The 18,747-nt window shown below is 45.0% G+C and overlaps 1 long non-coding RNA gene across 1 annotated transcript; it reads right to left on the reverse strand.

The window, feature by feature from the left end:
* Positions 1-8,785: 8,785 nt before the first annotated feature.
* Positions 8,786-18,735, reverse strand: LOC132395388 (uncharacterized). The gene is made up of 3 exons (XR_009512596.1): positions 18,371-18,735; positions 14,237-14,322; positions 8,786-10,322 (listed from the first exon to the last, which is right to left on the reverse strand). It is a non-coding gene; the product is annotated as an uncharacterized LOC132395388 (long non-coding RNA).
* Between the last annotated feature and the right edge of the window lie 12 nt (positions 18,736-18,747).

The raw sequence follows: 18,747 nt of genomic DNA on the forward strand, positions 1-18,747 counted from the left end.
CTGGGGCCTGGGATGGTGGTGAGGGAAGAAGTGTGGGGGCAGGTGTAGCACTTCTTCCATTGATCTACCTATTGATCATGGCCTCAGGACCCACTTGGCCACCTATTTTTCAGAACACTTTGCCCTATCCTCTTGAATCTATCTGTCCCAGCTTTGATATTTTTAATGACTCATTTGCTACTGTTCAATGGTGTAGAGGATCACAACCTACAGAGAAGAAATCCTCTGATTGAAGTGGACATTTTCTTATTGTAAATCAGTATCCTGACTCTCCATAATCTATGAAAGGAAATATCCTCCCAGCATCTGCTTTGTCTGTCCCCAGGATCTTACATTTCACAAAGATGATATATTATTCTTCGCAACCCCAGTGTTAGTGACTGATCACCCCAGTGTTAATAATTATCGGCCCAACCTATTCAGCTTCCTTCATTGGACCATCTTCTTTTTTTCTGGAAGTTAACCTTGTTGACCTTCTCTAAACAGCTGAAATACAAAGTTTGAAAGTTCAATGTAAATTTATTATCAAAGTGCGTGTATATTAAGTGGCTGGTTTATTAAATAATGTACCTCCTGTACCTAATAAAGTGGTTAATGAGTGTACGTTCATTCTCCCCAAGGTTCGATGTGTTGTGTGTTCAGAGATGCTTTTCTGCACACCACTGTTCCACTCGTGGTTATTTGAGTTACTGTCACCTTCCTGTCAGCTTGAACCACTCTGGCGGCCATTCTCTTCTCATGTCTCTCATTAACAAGATATTTTTGCCCACACAACTGTCCCTCATGGATATTTTAAAAAAAAGTTTTCACACCATCCTCTCTGAACTGTAGAGACTGTTGAGCTTGAAGATCTTGGGAGATCGCCAGTTTCTGAGACACTCAAACAACTCCGTCTGGCACCAGCAATCATCCCACAGTCAAAGTCACTTCAGCCACATTTCTTACCCATTTTGATGTTTGATTCGAACAACAACTGAACCTTTTCACAAACAACAGAAAATCTGCAGATGCTGGAAATCCAAGCAGCACACACAAAATGCTGAAGGAACTCAGCAGGCCAGGCAGCATCTATGGAAAAGAGTACAGTCGATGTTTTGCCCCAAAACGTTAGAACATAGAACCGCCCACAATGTTATGTGGACCCTTAGACCCTCAAACCCTGCTTCCCACATAGCCTCCCACTTTAAATTCCACCATAGTCCTGTCTAATAGTCTCTTAAATTTCTCTAGTGTATCTGCCTCCACCACTGACTCAGGCAGTGCATTCCACGCACCAACCACTGAGTGAAAAACCTTCCTCTAATATCCCCTTGAACTTCCCTCCACTTACCTTAAAGCCATGTCCTCTTGTACTGAGCAGTGGTACTCTGAGGAAGAGGCACTGGCTGTCCACTCTGTCTGTTCCTCTTAATATCTTGTATAACTCTATCATGTCTCCTCTCATCCTCCTTCTCTCCACAGAGATCATAACAAATAATCTCTAAACCAGGCAGCGTCCTGGTAAATCTCCTCTGTACCCTTTCTAATGACTCCACATCCTTCCTATAGTGAGGCAACCAGAACTGGACACAGTACTCAAGTGTGGCCTAACCAGAGGTTTATAGAGCTGCATCATTACTTCATGACTCTTAAACTCTATCCCTTGACTTATGAAAGCTAACACCCCATAAGCTTTCTTAACTACCCTATCTACCTGTGAGGCAACTTTCAGGGATCTGTGGACATGTACCCCCAGATCCCTCTGCTCCTCCACACTACCAAGTACCCTGCCATTTACTTTGTACTCTGCCTTGGAGTTTGTCCTTCCAAAGTGTATCACCTCACACTTCTCCGGGTTGAACTCCATCTGCCACTTCTCAGCCCACTTCTGCATCCTATCAATGTCTCTCTGCAATCTTTGACAATCCTCTACACTATCCACAACACCACCAACCTTTGTGTCATCTGCAAACTTGCCAACCCACCCTTCTACCCCCACATCCAGGTCGTTAATAAAAATCACAAAATGTAGAGGTCCCAGAACCGATCCTTGTTGGGACACCACTAGTCACAACCCTCCAATCCAAATGTACTCCCTCCACCATGACCCTCTGCTTTCTGCAGGCAAGCCAATTATGAATCCACCTGGCCAAACTTCCCTGGATCCCATGCCTTCTGACTTTCTGAATAAGTCTACCGTGTGGAACCAGTTGACTACCCTTTTTTCCATAGATGCTGCCTGGCCTGCTGAGTTTCTCCAGAATTTTGTGTGAATTGAACCTTTAAACCATTTTGACATTTTCAAACTTTTGTCAGGGGTCATGTGTGAATTTATATGATTTATAAGATTACAACAGGAAATAGAACATGGGAGATTTTAACACGCAGATCAATTTGGAAAATCAGGTTGGTAATAGAGTGAGTTTGTTGAATGCCTAGAAAATGGGTTTTTAGAGCAGTTTGTTGTTGAGCCTACTAGGGAATCAGCTATACTGGATTGGGTGTTATGTAATGAACCAGAGGTGATAAGGGAACTTAAGGTAAAAGAAACCTTAGGAACCAGTGATCGGAATATGATCGAGTTAAACTTGAAATTTGATAGGGAGAAAGTAAAGTCTGATGTAGCAGTATTTCAGTGGAGTAAGGGAAATTACAGTGGTATGAGAAGAGTTGGCCAAAGTAAATTGGAAGGAGCTGCTGGCAGGGATGTCAGCAGAGTAGCAATGGTGTGCGTTTCTGGGAGAAATGAGGACGGTGTAGGACATATATATTCCAAAAATGAAGAAATACTCAAATGGTAAAATAACACAGCCGTGTCTGACAAGGGAAGTCAAAGCTATTGTCAAAGCAAAAGAAAGGGCATACAACAAAGCAAAAATTAGTGGGAAGATAGAGGATTGGGAAGTTTTTAAAAAAACTACAGAGAGCAACTAAAAATAGAAGGGAAATGATGTAATATGAAAGCAAGTTAGCAAATAATATCAAAGTGGATAGTAGAAGTTTTTTTCAAGTACGTTAAAAATAAAAGTCAAATGAGAGTGGATATAGGACTGCTAGAAGATGAGGCAGGAGAAATAATAATGGGAGACAAGGAGATGACTGATGAACTAAATGGGTATTTTGCATCAGTCTTCACTGTGGAAGACACTAGCAGTATGCCTGATGTTGTAGTGTGTGAAGGAAGAGAAGTGGGTACAGTTACTGTTACAAGAGAGAAGGTGCTCAAAAAGCTGAAAGTCCTAAAGGTACGTAAGTCACCCGGACCAGAGGAACTGCACCCTAGGATTCTGAAAGAGGCAGTGTTAGAGATTGTGGTGGCATTAGAAATGATCTTTCAAAAATCATCGGACTCTGGCATGGTGCCAGAGGATTGGAGAATTGCAAGTGTCACTCCACTCTTTAAGAAAGGAGGAAGGCAGCAGAAAGGAAATTATAGACCAATTAGCCTGACCTCAGTGGTTGGGAAGAAGTTGGAGTCAATTGTTAAGGATGAGGTGATGGAATACTTGGTGACACAGGACAAGATAGTACAAAGTCACCATGGTTTCCTTCAGGGAAAATCCTGCCTGATGAACCTGTTGGAATTCTTTGAGGAGATTACAAGTAGGATAGATAAAGGGGATGCAGTGGATGTTGAATATTTGGATTTTCAGAAGGCCTTTGACAAGGTGCCACAGATGAGGATGCTTACCAAGTTAAGAGCCCATGGTATTACAGGAAAGTTACTGACAAGATTAGAGCATTGGCTGATTGGTAGGAGGCAGCAAGTGGGAATAAAAGGATCCTTTTCTGCTTGGTTGCCAATGACTAGTGGTGTTCCACAGGGGTCAGTGCTGAAACCACTTCTATTTATGCTGTATATAAATGATTTAGAGATGAAATAGATGGCTTTGATGCCAAGTTTGCAATGATACAAGGATTGGTGGAGGGGCAGGTGGTGTTGAAGAAACAGGTAGGATTTAGAAAGACTTAGACAGAATAGGAGAATGGGCAAGAAAGTGGAAAATGAAATACTATACAGTGTTGGAAACTGCATGGTTATACACTTTGGTAGTAGAAATAAATATGTGGAATATTTTCTAAATGGGGAGAAAATTAGGAGAATACAGGGAGACTTGGATAGGCTGGGTGAGTGAGCAGATACTTGGCAGATGTCATTCAATGTGAATAAATGTGAAGTTATCCACTTTGGAAGCAGGAACAAGAGGGCAGAGTATTGTCTGAACGGTGTAGAGTTAGGTAAGGGAGAAGTGCAAAGAGACCTAGGAGTCCTACTTCACCAGTCAATGAAGGTGAATGAGCAAGTGCAACAGGCAGTGAAGAGGGCAAATATAGTGTTGGCCTTTATTACAAGGGGAATTGAATACAAGAGCAAGGATGTCCTTTTGCATTTGTACAGGGCCCTGGTGAGACCACACCTGGAATATTGTGTACAGTTTTGGTCTCCAGGTTTAAGGAAGGATATTCTGGCAATTGAGGAAGTGCAGCATAGATTCACTAGGTTGATTCCTGGGATGGCAGGGCTGTCTTACGCAGAGAGATTGGAGAGATTGGGCTTGTACATGCTGGAATAGAGGAGATTGAGAGGGGATCTGATTGAAACGTTTAAGATAATTAAAGGATTTGATAGGATTGAGGCAGGAAATATGTTCCAGATGTTGGGAGAGTGCAGTACCAGAGGGCATGGATTGAGAATAAGAGGTCAGTTATTTAAAATAGAGTTGAGGAAGAACTTCTTCTCCCAGAGAGTTGTGGAGGTGTGGAATGCACTGCCTCGGAAGACGGTGGAGGCCAATTCTCTGGATGCTTTCAAGAAGGAGCTAGATAGATATCTTTTGGATAGGGGAATCAAGGGATATGGGGTCAAGGCAGGGACTGGGTATTGATAGTGAATGATCAGCCATGATCTCAGAATGGCGGTGCAGACTCGAGGGGCCGAATGGTCTACTTCTGCACCTTTTGTCTATTGTCTATAATCTGAGATGCAAAGGGAGTTGGGAGTCCTTGTGCAGAACTCCCTGAAGGTTAACTTGCAGGTTGAGTTGGTGGTGAGGAAGGAAAATGCCATGTTAGCATTCATTTCAAGAGGCCTAGAATACAAGAGTAGGAATGTGATGCTGAGGCTTTATAAGGCACTGGTGAGGCCTTACCTTGAGTATTGTGGACAGTTTTGGGCCCCTCATCTTAGAAAGGATGTGCTGAAACTGGTGAGGGTTCGAAGGAGGTTCGTGAAAATGATTCCAGGATTGAATGGCTTGTCGTATGAATAGCATCTGACAGCTCTGGGTCTGTATTCACTGGAATTCAGAAGAGTGAGGGGGTGACCTCATTGAATCCTATCAAATGGTGAAAGGCCTTGATAGAGTGGATGTGGATAGGATGTTTCCTGTGGTGGGAGAGTTGAAGACCAGAGGACACAGCCTCAGGATAGAGAGGTGTAATTTTAGAATGAAGATGAGAGGAATTTCTTTAACCAGAGAATGGCAATCTATGGAATTCATTGCCAAATGCTGCTGTGAGGCCAAGTGTTTATGTATAATTAAGGCAGAATTTGATAGATTCTTGATTGGTCAGGGCATGAAAGGATATGGGAAGAGGGCAGGAGATTGGGGCTGAGAGGAAAAATGAAATGGCGGAGCAGACTCAATGAGCCAAGTGGCCTAATTCTTCTCCTATGTCTTATTGTCTTATGGTCTTAACAAGAAGGTATACAGAGGAACCAAATAAAATGGCCACTGAGTGTACATCACCGTGAGATTCATTTTCTTGCAGGCATTCCCAGTCAAACAAAGAAATACAACAGAATCAGTGAAGAACTACACACAAAGACTGACAGACAATCAATGTGTCCCTCCTTAAATGAGGCCAGAACCGCACAAACTACTCCAGGCATAACCCCATCCCGTAAGGCTGTAACAAGACATCACTACATTGTCATCCTGTTTAACTTCCTAATTACAAGCCATGCTAGCTAGGTGTCTCGTGTACCTGGGCACCCAAATCTCCTTGTACCACAGCATTTAGTCATCTCCCCATTTTAAACAGCTTTAGTACTCCTCCAATGCAAATGAATTACCTGCCATCTCCACATCTTAAACTATAATGGAGCAAACAGCCCAGAGTCCAGCATCTCAGAGAACTGCCCTGGAGAGCATGAGAACCATGAATGTAGTGAGGAGGGAACCTTCCAAAGGCTTTAAGTGTTGCTTCCTTTCTTGGATTAAGAACTTCTTAAAACATTAAGAACTTCTTCCCCCAACCCCCCCCCCCCCCCCCCGAGTGTAATTAAAACTACGTTCATTGCAATTACTGTCAGCAGGGCCTGACTGGTTGACATATTAACTTATATGTGCAAGGGGCTTTTGCTAACACGCAGATCCTAGCAGCACTGAGAACTAATTGTACAATGAATGAAACTCAGTATGTTGGTGAATAAGGGGGAGAGGAGCAGAATTAACAATTTAGGAATCAGGGTTGAATTAATAAGTCGCACCCCAGAAGTTAAAGTGGCGCGGTACCGCAGCGGTTAGTAAAATGCTATTATTGCGCCAGTGCCCCAGGTTCAATTCTGCCGCTGTCTGAATTCAGTTTGTACGTTCTCCCCATGACCATGTGGGTTTCCTATGGGTGCTCTGGTTCTGCCCCACACCCCCCCCCCCTTCGCCTCCATATACATACCAGAGAGGTGTAGGTCATTAGGTTATTTGTACACAAGGATGTAATTGGATGGGGCAACCTCACTGAGCCAGAAGGACCTGTTACTATGCTGAATCTCTAACATAAAATTTACAAAATAAAAAGTTTAAGAAACACAACAAAGGAATCAAAGTATGACAGATAAAGTGTTTTAGCCACAGCTCCAATCACTTTAGCTGAAACATTGGCACAGACAAAGATCAGATCTGGAATTTTATCCTCCAAGACCCAAGGGCACAGCCTAATGTGTACTTATCAAATCAATAATCTTTCACCACTTTTATCAGAGGTGAGAATGCCCAGCACTGAAGAAAGATCTCGGCCCAAAACATCTACTGTTTACTCTTTTCCCTAGATGGTGCCTCACCTGCTGAGTTCCTCCAGCAATTTGTGTGTGTTACTCAGCAAAAAAAAATTCTGTGAGAACAGAGAAAGTTATGAAAATGACATCCAATCTTCCTTGCATCACTTGTTCTAGGGTTAACATGTGAGGAGCATTTGATGACTCTGGGCCTGAGTTTAGAAGAATGAGTGGAAATCTCAATGAGGCCTGGACAGAGTTGGAGAGATGTTTCCAATAGTGGGGGAGTCTAGGACCTTTGAATACAAGGATGCCCAGTTAGGAGGAATTTCTTAAGCCAGAAGGTGATCAATCTGTGGAATTCATTGCCACAGACAGCTGTGGTGGCCAAGTCATTGGGTATATTTAAAGCAGAGGTTGACAGGTTCTTGATTAGTAAGAGCGTCAAAGGTTACAGGAAGGCAAGAAAATGGGGTTGAGAGAAATAATAAATCAGCCATGACCGAATAATGGAGCAGACTTAATTGCCTGAATGGCCTGTTTCTGCCCCTGTGTCTTATGGTTATGAATTCTGCTGTTAGTATTGTTGGTGCAAACTCTTTTCTACAATTGTATTAGCCATTCTGTTCATTTGGCAATAGTCATTGATTTACATTGTGCATGCGCAGATGGGTGAAAAATCCTAGCCTCATTCTCCAATATGAAAAATTACTGGCCCTACACAGCAAGATATGTTCAACTTAAAGGGTCAAAGTCTGCTGGACATTGGAATGTCCGAACAGTGACAACCCCCTTCAGAAACTTGAAAACATCTCAGGGTAAACATTTCAGAGCTTATTAGTATCAAAGATGCTGATGTGATGGTGAAGTATTTGTGTCAGACTGTGGCAAATGCTTTAGGCATCTCTATCTCTCTCTGAACCCATGAACACCACCTCGTTGTTCCTCTTTTGTGTGGAATTAAAATGTTTTTTAGATTTAGAGATACAACACAGAGTTAGCCCTTCCGGCCCTTCAAGCTGCCCTGCCCAGCAACCCCTGATTTAATCCCAGCCTAATCACAGGACAATTTATAATGACCAATTAACCTACAAAGCTGTGCGTCTTTGGACTGTGGGAGGAAACCAGAGCACCCGTAAAAAAAGACCACATGGTCTTGGGGAGAAGTTCCAAACTCCTTACAGATGATGCTGTGATTGAACTCCAACACCCCAAGCTGTGATAGCATCGCGCTAACCGTTATGCTACACTACCAACGGGTACCACAATTTGTGGTAATTTTGTCCATGCACTATACTGCAACAAATTTTATGTTATACAGGTCAGAGATAATAAACCCGATTATGATGGGAGTACTTAAGGAAGAGTAAAGGAACAGTTCTAAAATGCTTGCCAGTGCCTGCCCATTAATAGAAAGACCAAAACTAGAACTGTCAATGGAGAAAGCAAAGGTTAATACTTCAGCTGTATAAACCCAAAGTTCTGACGAAAATCATCAGGCTTAAATTGTCTTGAATAAGCAGCCGCACCTCTTCAGCCTCTAAATGGAAGTAGACAAAAAAGGAAGTCATTTGCCTGTAAAGAGTGAAAGTGCAGTACTTGACAATTCTCTAATTATGGTTTTTTTCTGAACAGTGAGCAAAATGCAACTATTGTCAAGATTGATTTATTTTCTCCATTTTAATGGACTGCTTTTCCTTCCGGTATCATTCTTCCATGTTCCTTGCAGTAAATATCATCCACACTTGCTCTATCATTGGACATGTGGCGTAAGTAGAGTAGGAGCTGACTTCATTTCCCTTTCCTCCCCAGGGCATTCTACTCAGAGCTTAATCTAAGTACTAAGAAAGCGATAGCTGTTAACTGCCTATTGTTCCATGTGACATATTCTGAGAACATGACATTAATGGCTTCAGGTCATCTTTAATTTTAAAAATTATTTACTTTCTGTGGTATTAAAACTCCACACACAAGTAAAAGCCAATTAAAATAGAAACAATTTGGATGTAACACACTCATGAAACCTACACTTATAAGACAACAGAGGCAGCCTGCTGAAATAGCTGCAAATTTAAGAGAAATATACTTCACACAAATGTGCACATGGAATAGAAAATCAAGTCATTTCACTCACACCTTTCCTGTTTACTGTTTCTTACTGATCTTCTATTGATGGAGAACAGTCACTCCACACTCAACAAATTCTTTTTGATGTCTCAACCAAGATGCTGTTCTTCATGCATGAATATTGATAAACTATGCTGTTTCTTGTGGTCTCGGGTAGAACCAAGCTACAATGCATCTGGATAGAATGCTTTCTATAGGGCATCTACAAAAATGGGAGAAATTGCAGGTAAAAAATTAAGGAGGTCTAGCTGTATTGCTCTTGCAACAACTCTTGAGTCACAATTGATCTATCAGACATATTCGATGTTATACACTTTCCAAGAGAGTTATCAGAGCAAATTCGAAGGCTGCGCTTACAGATCGGGTTAAAGGAGATAATAGGTGGGAACTTGTGGCTGATGTTCCCCTTTATAGATTAGATCAGAGTCTAATTTTAGAACATGCCAAATATTCTGACTGGAGATGTGTTAATTCATTTGAGTGGGGATCAGTCAGATCTAGGGGAATTCAAAACACCAGGATTATCTCCTTAAAATAGATGTACTTCTGCACTGTGATTTAAATGCTTAGCTGCTGTTAATTAATTGTATTCAGTCCAAGCATTAAACATGGTTTCCACCAGTTTGATCTTTGTTCTACTACAAATGAAATTTAACTAGATCACTAGGGAGGTGCTACAAATAGCAAAGCGTCTTCAAAGTATTTTCACAGTGGCAAAGGTCCCAGTCAGCAAGCAGGGGCAGTGCGTACTGTATCAGTGCTGGGGTAGACTAACTCCTCGTCCCAGTCGGGCTGTGTTTTGACCGTACGTCACAGTTTCTCCCCAAAGCTCAGTAAAGCTGTGGTGTAAATGCCACAATGCCTGATAGCTTACTGCTGTGATGCATTGTGCCATGCAAATTGCCATAGCAACTGATGATCATGGCTTTATTTGAAGATTCAGTATACACAGGTGGTCCAGCGGCTTGGGCAACTCTGTACCTACATGCCACTCAGATCAGCGGTAGTCACAACAATCATCTCAGCCTACCGTAAAATATTGCCAGTTTTAAATTCACATCATTCTGTGCTGCATAAGGATATTTGTGTTGATCCAAATCTCCAGAAGACAACTGTTCTGCAAACTTCTTTTGGCAACAGGCAGTGTGATGAATAGTTCCCTTTAATATCAGAGAATGTATAGTATACAGCCTGAAATTCTTACTCTCCGCAGATGTCCCTGAAACAAGAAAAATCCCAAAGAATGAATGACAGGAAAATGTTAGAACCCCAAAGACCTTCCCTTCCCCACTCACACGCAGCAGCAGCAGCAAAGCATCAACTCTCCCTCCTCCTATTCCCCCCACCGGCCTCAGCAAAGCATCAACCCTCCCTCCTCCCATTCCCCCCACCGGCCTCAGCAAAGCATCAACCCTCCCTCCTCCCATTCCCCCTCACCGGCCTCAGCAAAGCATCAACCCTCCCTCCTCCCATTCCCCTCACCGGCCTCAACAAAGCATCAACTCTCCCCTCCTCCCATTCCCCTCACCGGCCTCAACAAAGCATCAACTCTCCCCTCCTCCCATTCCCCCCCACCGTCCTCAACAAAGCATTACCCTCCCTCCTCCCATTCCCCCTCTCCGGCCTCAACAAAGCATCAACCCTCCCTCCTCCCATTTCCCCCCACCGGCCTCAACAAAGCATCAACCCTCCCTCCTCCCATTCCCCCCACCGGCCTCAGCAAAGCATCAGCCCTCCCTCCTCCCATTCCCCCCACCGGCCTCAACAAAGCATCAACCCTCCCTCCTCCCATTCCCCCCACCGGCCTCAGCAAAGCATCAGCCCTCCCTCCTCCCATTCCCCCCACCGGCCTCAGCAAAGCATCAACCCTCCCTCCTCCCATTCCCCCCACCGGCCTCAGCAAAGCATCAACCCTCCCTCCTCCCATTCCCCCCACTGGCCTCAGCAAAGCATCAACCCTCCCTCCTCCCATTCCCCCTCACCGGCCTCAGCAAAGCATCAACTCTCCCTCCTCCCATTCCCCCCACCAGCCTCAACAAAGCATCAACCCTCCCTCCTCCCATTCCCCCCACCGGCCTCAGCAAAGCATCAACCCTCCCTCCTCCCATTCCCCCCACCGGCCTCAGCAAAGCATCAACCCTCCCTCCTCCCATTCCCCCCACCGGCCTCAGCAAAGCATCAGCCCTCCCTCCTCCCATTCCCCCCACCGGCCTCAGCAAAGCATCAACCCTCCCTCCTCCCATTCCCCCCACCGGCCTCAGCAAAGCATCAACCCTCCCTCCTCCCATTCCCCCCACTGGCCTCAGCAAAGCATCAACCCTCCCTCCTCCCATTCCCCCTCACCGGCCTCAGCAAAGCATCAACTCTACCTCCTCCCATTCCCCCCACTGGCCTCAGCAAAGCATCAACCCTCCCTCCTCCCATTCCCCCCACCGGCCTCAGCAAAGCATCAACCCTCCCTCCTCCCATTCCCCCTCACCGGCCTCAGCAAAGCATCAACCCTCCCTCCTCCCATTCCCCCCACTGGCCTCAGCAAAGCATCAACCCTCCCTCCTCCCATTCCCCCCACCGGCCTCAACAAAGCATCAACCCTCCCTCCTCCCATTCCCCCCACCGGCCTCAGCAAAGCATCAACCCTCCCTCCTCCCATTCCCCCCACCGGCCTCAGCAAAGCATCAACCCTCCCTCCTCCCATTCCCCCCACTGGCCTCAGCAAAGCATCAACCCTCCCTCCTCCCATTCCCCCCACCGGCCTCAACAAAGCATCAACCCTCCCTCCTCCCATTCCCCCCACCGTCCTCAGCAAAGCATCAACTCTCCCTCCTCCCATTCCCCCCACCGGCCTCAGCAAAGCATCAACCCTCCCTCCTCCCATTCCCCTCACCGGCCTCAGCAAAGCATCAACCCTCCCTCCTCCCATTCCCCCCACCGGCCTCAGCAAAGCATCAACCCTCCCTCCTCCCATTCCCCCCACCGGCCTCAGCAAAGCATCAACCCTCCCTCCTCCCATTCCCCCTCACCGGCCTCAGCAAAGCATCAACCCTCCCTCCTCCCATTCCCCCTCACCGGCCTCAGCAAAGCATCAACCCTCCCTCCTCCCATTCCCCTCACCGGCCTCAGCAAAGCATCAACTCTCCCTCCTCCCATTCCCCTCACCGGCCTCAGCAAAGCATCAGCCCCTCCACCCATCCGCCTTGTAAACAATAGTAAAGCTCCCACAGAGACCATGATCTCGAGCCCATCAAAAACCACTGTTCATTCCAACAGTTCAGCGTGCCACAGACTCTCTCTCTCTCTCTCTCTCTCTCTCTCTCTCTCTCTCTCTCACAGGAAGATGGGGAAACTGGTAACCATTTGTCAGATCTGGGCAAAAAATAAAGGGAAGTCAGAAAGAGCAGTTGAAATAAGTCGGCAGCACCACACAGCTCATGGTCCTGTTTCGATCCGGACCTCAGGTGCACGCTCGCCCTGACACGGTTTGGGTTTTCCTAAAGCAGGGGTTCCCAACCTTTCTTGTGCCATGGACCCCTACCATTAACCGAGGGCCACAGGGGCCCCAGGTTGAAAACCCCTGTGTTGAAGACATGCAGATTGCCCTAAGTGTGTAAGTGAGTGGTGGATGAATCTGGAGACCATTGATGGCAATGTGGAGATAGGGTAACAGGGGATATTATGCACCCCCCCACCCACACAATTTTGCTTTCCATTGATCTATACATATCTCCATCTCATAAAACTATCCAGCTACAAGGGTTCAACCCAATTCTTTTCTCCTTACAGATGATACCCAACCCACAGAGCTCTGCCAATGTTGTTCAAAAATTATCCCAATTGTTTGCATTCTACTAGCTAAGTAAATTCATCCATCTCCATCACGGGCACCAGCTTCCCCAGCATTGAGGACGTCTTCAAAACACGATGCCCCAGAAAGGTGGCATCCATCATTAAGAACCCCATCACCCAGGACATGCCCCCTTCCCTTTGTTATCGTCAGGGAGGAGGTACAGGATCTTGTAGACACACACTCTGCGTTTCACGAGCAGCTTCGACAGCGTAGAGGTTATCGCGACGCTATTACAGGTCAGGGCATTCTGGAGCTCAGAGTTCAATTCTGGTGCTGTTCTGTAAGGTGTCTCAGTACGTCCTCCCCGTGGAACGTGTGTGTTTCTCCGGTTTCCTCACACTGCCCAAAGACATACCAGATGGCTTAATTGGTCATTGTAAATTATCCTGTGATTAAGTCAGGGTTAATCAGGTTGTCATACATTACTGGTTGTGGCATGGATCGAAGAGCCTCCTGCGCACTATTTCACTAAATAAATAGATTAATGGATGGATGGATGAATGAATGGATAGATGGATAGATAGGGGGAGTAGATAGATGGGTAGATAGACAGTTAACTGGATAGATGGATAAATAAATAATAGAAACCGCTTCACCCCCACCATCAGATTTCTGATTGACCAATGAATTAACACATGAACATGACCTCACTAGTTTTTGCTCTCTTTTTCCACTACTTATTTCATTTTATTTATATATTTTAAAATATTTTTAATATATTATTGTAATTTATAGTTTATCATGTATTGCACTGTACTGCTGCTGCAAAACAATAAGTTTCTCAACTTCTGCCAGTGATGTTAAACCCAATTCTGCTTCTGATCTTCAGTTAATCACTTCCATCCCCTCTAACTGTAGCAAATAGTTGCTCTTTTCTTTTGAGGATTTTCCAAGAACATGCACCGAAACAGAAAAGTTACTGATCTCACTTTCCTTTAGAAGCAGGGAAACACAGGCGAATGTGTAGCCTGGCAGGGAGACATTACTGAAGTGTATGAGCAACTGGATTTCCAATTAAATTGCAATGGTTGCGATTGTCTTGCTGAAACATATAGAAGGCTGCTTGTCTAACCAAGAGCAGTGAGTGACAGGGTGTGTGACTTGATAACTTTTTTCGGTAAGACGGTGGATAAACACATTTTGTGCCAATTGAACTAAAAGTATCTGATCACGATATTTGTACATGTTTGGTCATAACTCTTTCTTGTGTCTTTGATACCTGTTACCACATTGGACTCATTTTGCATTCAGCCTGGGGCTATTGCAGAAACATATCATGGCTTCCTTACACCGATCATCCAGCTTGCTTCATGTCTTCTTTTCCTTCCACTTTACCAAGTTGAATTCCCAAATATGCCTGACAATGAGAGGAATGCTGCGGATAAATAGGAAAGAACCATCACTGCTTTCATATTGATCAAAGCGATTGGTTAAAGCACCAGCAGATAAAATTTAGGCATTTAATTTTGTAGATGAGACATGAAGATAAAAATGAAAATCAAAATGATGAAAGGGTATGTGGAGTCAAGACTTATCCAATCCTGTCCATTTTGCTAAAATTTCCAGGTTTAAAGTACATATTTTGGTTTAATTCAGGATTTTTCCACTTTATTCACTGTGAAATAAAACAGATTCATGTTGCGCATCAAGTCTCAGCTTCACCAAGCCCTTTCTCACACTCCAGTGACCATACGCTGCTGAGGTCAGGTCACCAAGGGTGTGTTATTGTGACATCATTGCCTCCTCCAAATTAAACAAGTGCAGAACTATTATCTCGGGGGAAAGCATGCAAGTGCAATTATGAAGCATGCACAGCAGTGCCTCTACTTTCTTAGAAGTTTGTGAAGATGTCATCTAAAACTTTGGCAGACTTCTGTAGATGCATGGTGGAGAGTACCCTGACTGGTCACATTTGGAAACACCAATACCTTTGCATGGAATGGTCTACAGAAAGCAGTGGATACAATCCAGTCCAGCACAGGAAAGACCTTCCTTACCACTGAGCGCAGGGAAGTAGCATCCATCATCGAGGACCCCCACCATCCAGAACATGCTCCTTCTCACTGCTGTCATCGGGAAGGAGGTAGAGGAGACTTAGGTCTCACATCACCAGGTTAAGGAACAGCTATTATGCCTCTCAACCATCAGACTCTTGAACCAGAGTGGATAAATCCATTGACTCACTTTCAAGGACTCTACATTGCATGTTCTCAATATTATTTAGAACCATAGAACATTACAGCACAGAAACAGGCCTTTTGGCCCTTCTTGGCTGTGCCGAACCATTCTTCTGCCTCATCCCACTGACCTGCATCTGGGCCATGTCCCTCCATACCCCTCTCATCCATGTATCTGTCCAAGTTTTTCTTAAATGTTAAAAGTGAGCCCGCATTTACCACTTCATCTGGCAGCTCATTCCACACTCCCACCACTCTCTGTGTGAAGAAGCCCCCCCCCTCCAATGTTCCCTTTAAACTTTTCCCCCTTCACCCTTAACCCATGTCCTCTGGTTTTTTTCTCCCCTAGCCTCAGTAGAAAAAGCCTGCTTGCATTTACTCTATCTATACCCATCATAATTTTATATACTTCTATCAAATCTCCCCTCATTTTACTATGCTCCAGGGAGCGTAGAATTATTATTATTTTGTTTTTCTTTTGTATTTGCACAACTTGACGTCTTTTGCACATTGGTCGTTTGTTCATCTTTGTGTGCAATTTTTCTTTGATTCTAACTCGTTTCCTTGTACCTGGAAGAAAATGAACCTCAGGGTAGTATACTGTGAGATATATGTGCTTTGATAATAAATTTACATTAAATTTTGAGAAAACAAATCTAATCCAGCCTATAATCACCTCATCCGTCTACTCACAAATAAATAGTGGATGACGTTGATGATCTTCACTGGGAACATTTTCCACTGTTTGGAGTTCCATCGATTATTGGAGTATTGTCGTTGGAGGGTAATCACATTTTCAATCCACCATTGTCTTTCCACCCTTCACATTCAGAATGAGGATCATCACCTTGTTGTGGTGGGGAGGTTTGTGAGTTCCTGAAATCCCAAGGGGTGATGCCGGCTGGAGCTGAGCTCCTGCTAGGGCCAGCCATGGCGATAAGGTCAAGGGGAGGTTCCAGACAAACCTCAGTGGTGGAGGTGATGGGAGCCGACGACACATCACAACAGCAGTGTGACAGAGGGTGGCTGCAGCAGAGAAGGGTCCCCAGGGGTCTTGCACTCCGCGCCACTGGACCCTGACCCCCGATCTGTCAAGGACTGTGTGGTGACTGCCCGGCCATCAGCCTCCCCTTGTTAAAAAAAGGTCACGCGCAGGCATTCTCCATTAAGAGCAACCCCTTAGGTCGGAGAAATTCCGCAGCGAGTACAGCCCAGAGCATTCAAATGCTGGTTAACCCTTTCACTCCCGGGAGGTTATGCCCCTGAAACATCGGGCTGAATCCACTGGTCTCTCCAGTTTCTTATGATCTTGTGCATTTGAATAGCCACACCAGACCATCATGCAACCAGTCAGGATACTTTCAACAGCACATCTGAGTGAACGGAGAAAAGAGGTGACCGAGCCCAACCCAGAGTTATTAAAGGATATATTATTTCAATACCAGCAATTCAAGACAGAAGAGAAAAGTGAAAAAAAAACAGATTTCCAACATAAATTGAAAGAAAAAATATTTTGTTAGAACAACTGCCTCACAGTGTCAGAGATCCGGGTTCAATCCTGACCTCCAGTGCTGTTGGTGTGGGATTTCCACGCCCTCTGTGACCATGTGGGTTAATAAATTAATTGGCCGCTGTTAATTGGTAGTATCGGGGGAGGGTGAGTTAATTAGGATATGGGAATGAAGAAAGATCAGATTAGTGTAATGAAGGTGACTGATGGTTGTCATGGAGCTGGTAGGCCGAAGGCCCGGTTTCCTTGTTGTATCTTTATAAATGCAATGTGCCTAGCTGAAAGATAAGCTCAAGAAACAGTAACTTACACCAAACATCACTAGGACAACTTCATCATCATTACGTGCCGTGTCATATGAGGTAGCGATCATGGTCTCATAACCACGATCGTTCTTGGCAAAAATTTTTTTTCACAGAAGTGGATTGCCATTGCCTTCCAGGCAGTGCCTTTTCACAACGGGTGACTCCAGCCATTATCTCTTTGGAGGCTGTCTGCTTGGTCCCTGTGGTTGCATAACCAGGACTTGTGATACGCACCAGCTGTAACACGACCATCCACCACCTGTTCCCTTCCTGATCGGGGGGGGGGGGGCTTAAGCAGGTGCTACAACCTTGCACGGGGGTGACCTTCAGGCTAACGGAGGGAAGGGGCACCTTACACCACCTCGGGTAGATACGAATCTCCACCCTGCCACCCATAAAACAACACTGGTGGCCAAATAGAGAGGTCAGAGGGGAAGTGATACATTGAATTAAAGTAACTGGTAACTGGAGTTCATCATCACCCTATCAGACTGCCTGAGAAAGCAACCACTCGACTGCATTTGATTCCTCCATATCGTGACGATCAAATGCAGTGCATCAAAATCGGAAGTGCTCCAAGAGAACTACAACATGGTCATAGGGTTTGGAGGCTTGCGTGCCTCAATGACCCGGAGAGCTACGTTGGCCGGGATTAGGGCCTTGTGGGGTCACCCATGCCAAACAGGTCAAAGGGTAGAGGTCAGACAAAGAGTGGTCCATTGTTCCTCCAGGTTCGAGGGTTCAACTCAGGGCTAACAACCCTGACTGGTCACAATTGTTATGGAACTAGCACTGCCCTAAATGCCAGCAGCGTAGCAGGCAGTAACTAAACCAGAAGTTCATATAAATCGCTGCCTCGCCTAGAAGGTCAGACTGGGGCCCTGATGGGAAGGTGCAGAAGAGCAGCTGCTGCCATTTCCTCCGGTTGCCTGGGAGACAGGCTTGAGAAGGGGTCTGACCAATGGAGACGGAAGATTGGAACAAGACGTTGCAAAGGCATCAAACCCTTCATAATGCTGAAAGGAAATGAATGAGGGTGGGGCTGGTGGGGAATTCTGGTTGGGTGGACAAGGATGCGAGAGCAAATGTGCAGGAAATTGAGGAAACATAGTTGACAGCCCTGTCAACTGTGGTCCAGGGAAGCCCATAGTTAGGGATAAGAGAAGACATCTCAAAAAGGCAGTGATGTGGAAAGTTGGCGTGAATACTGAAGTAGGCAGCCACATGACAGATAACATTTTAATGCAGACCACTAACAAAGTGCTACATTTGGGAGGAGAAAGAAGGCAGGCAAAGGAAATGGTGCCATTTGAAAGCAGCTACAGAAGCAGATCTGCAGGGTGCTTGGTAGAACAAATTAAGCCTGTGGATAAAAATAATCGTTGCCTTCATTAATAGAGGAAGCAAGTATAAAGACAAATCACACTGAACCTTTATAAAACATTGGTTAGGCTGCAGCTGGAGTATTATGTCCGATTCTGGGCAGCACATTTTCACCAGGATGCCAAGACCTTGGGAAGGCAACGGAAAGGCTCAAGGATGTGGGACTTCAGTCAAGTGGAGAAACTGGAAACACAGGAGCCAAACTCTTGAATTGCCTTAAGCTGAAGTACAACAGCTTACATAATTGTATTCAAAAATGAGAAGAAGTGCTGGTTTGTTAACTCAAACTGCCATCAATACTGGCTTCAAGCTTGCATCCCCATCGATTCTGAGACAATATGCTGTTTATCTCAAAATTGTTCATTTTTACTTATCACTTGTGCTTAAGCAGAAATCAGAGTTAAAAATAATTTGCAATGAAAACA

Source organism: Hypanus sabinus, chromosome 6, assembly GCF_030144855.1.
Source record: "Hypanus sabinus isolate sHypSab1 chromosome 6, sHypSab1.hap1, whole genome shotgun sequence".
In the NCBI taxonomy this organism is placed as follows: domain Eukaryota; kingdom Metazoa; phylum Chordata; class Chondrichthyes; order Myliobatiformes; family Dasyatidae; genus Hypanus; species Hypanus sabinus.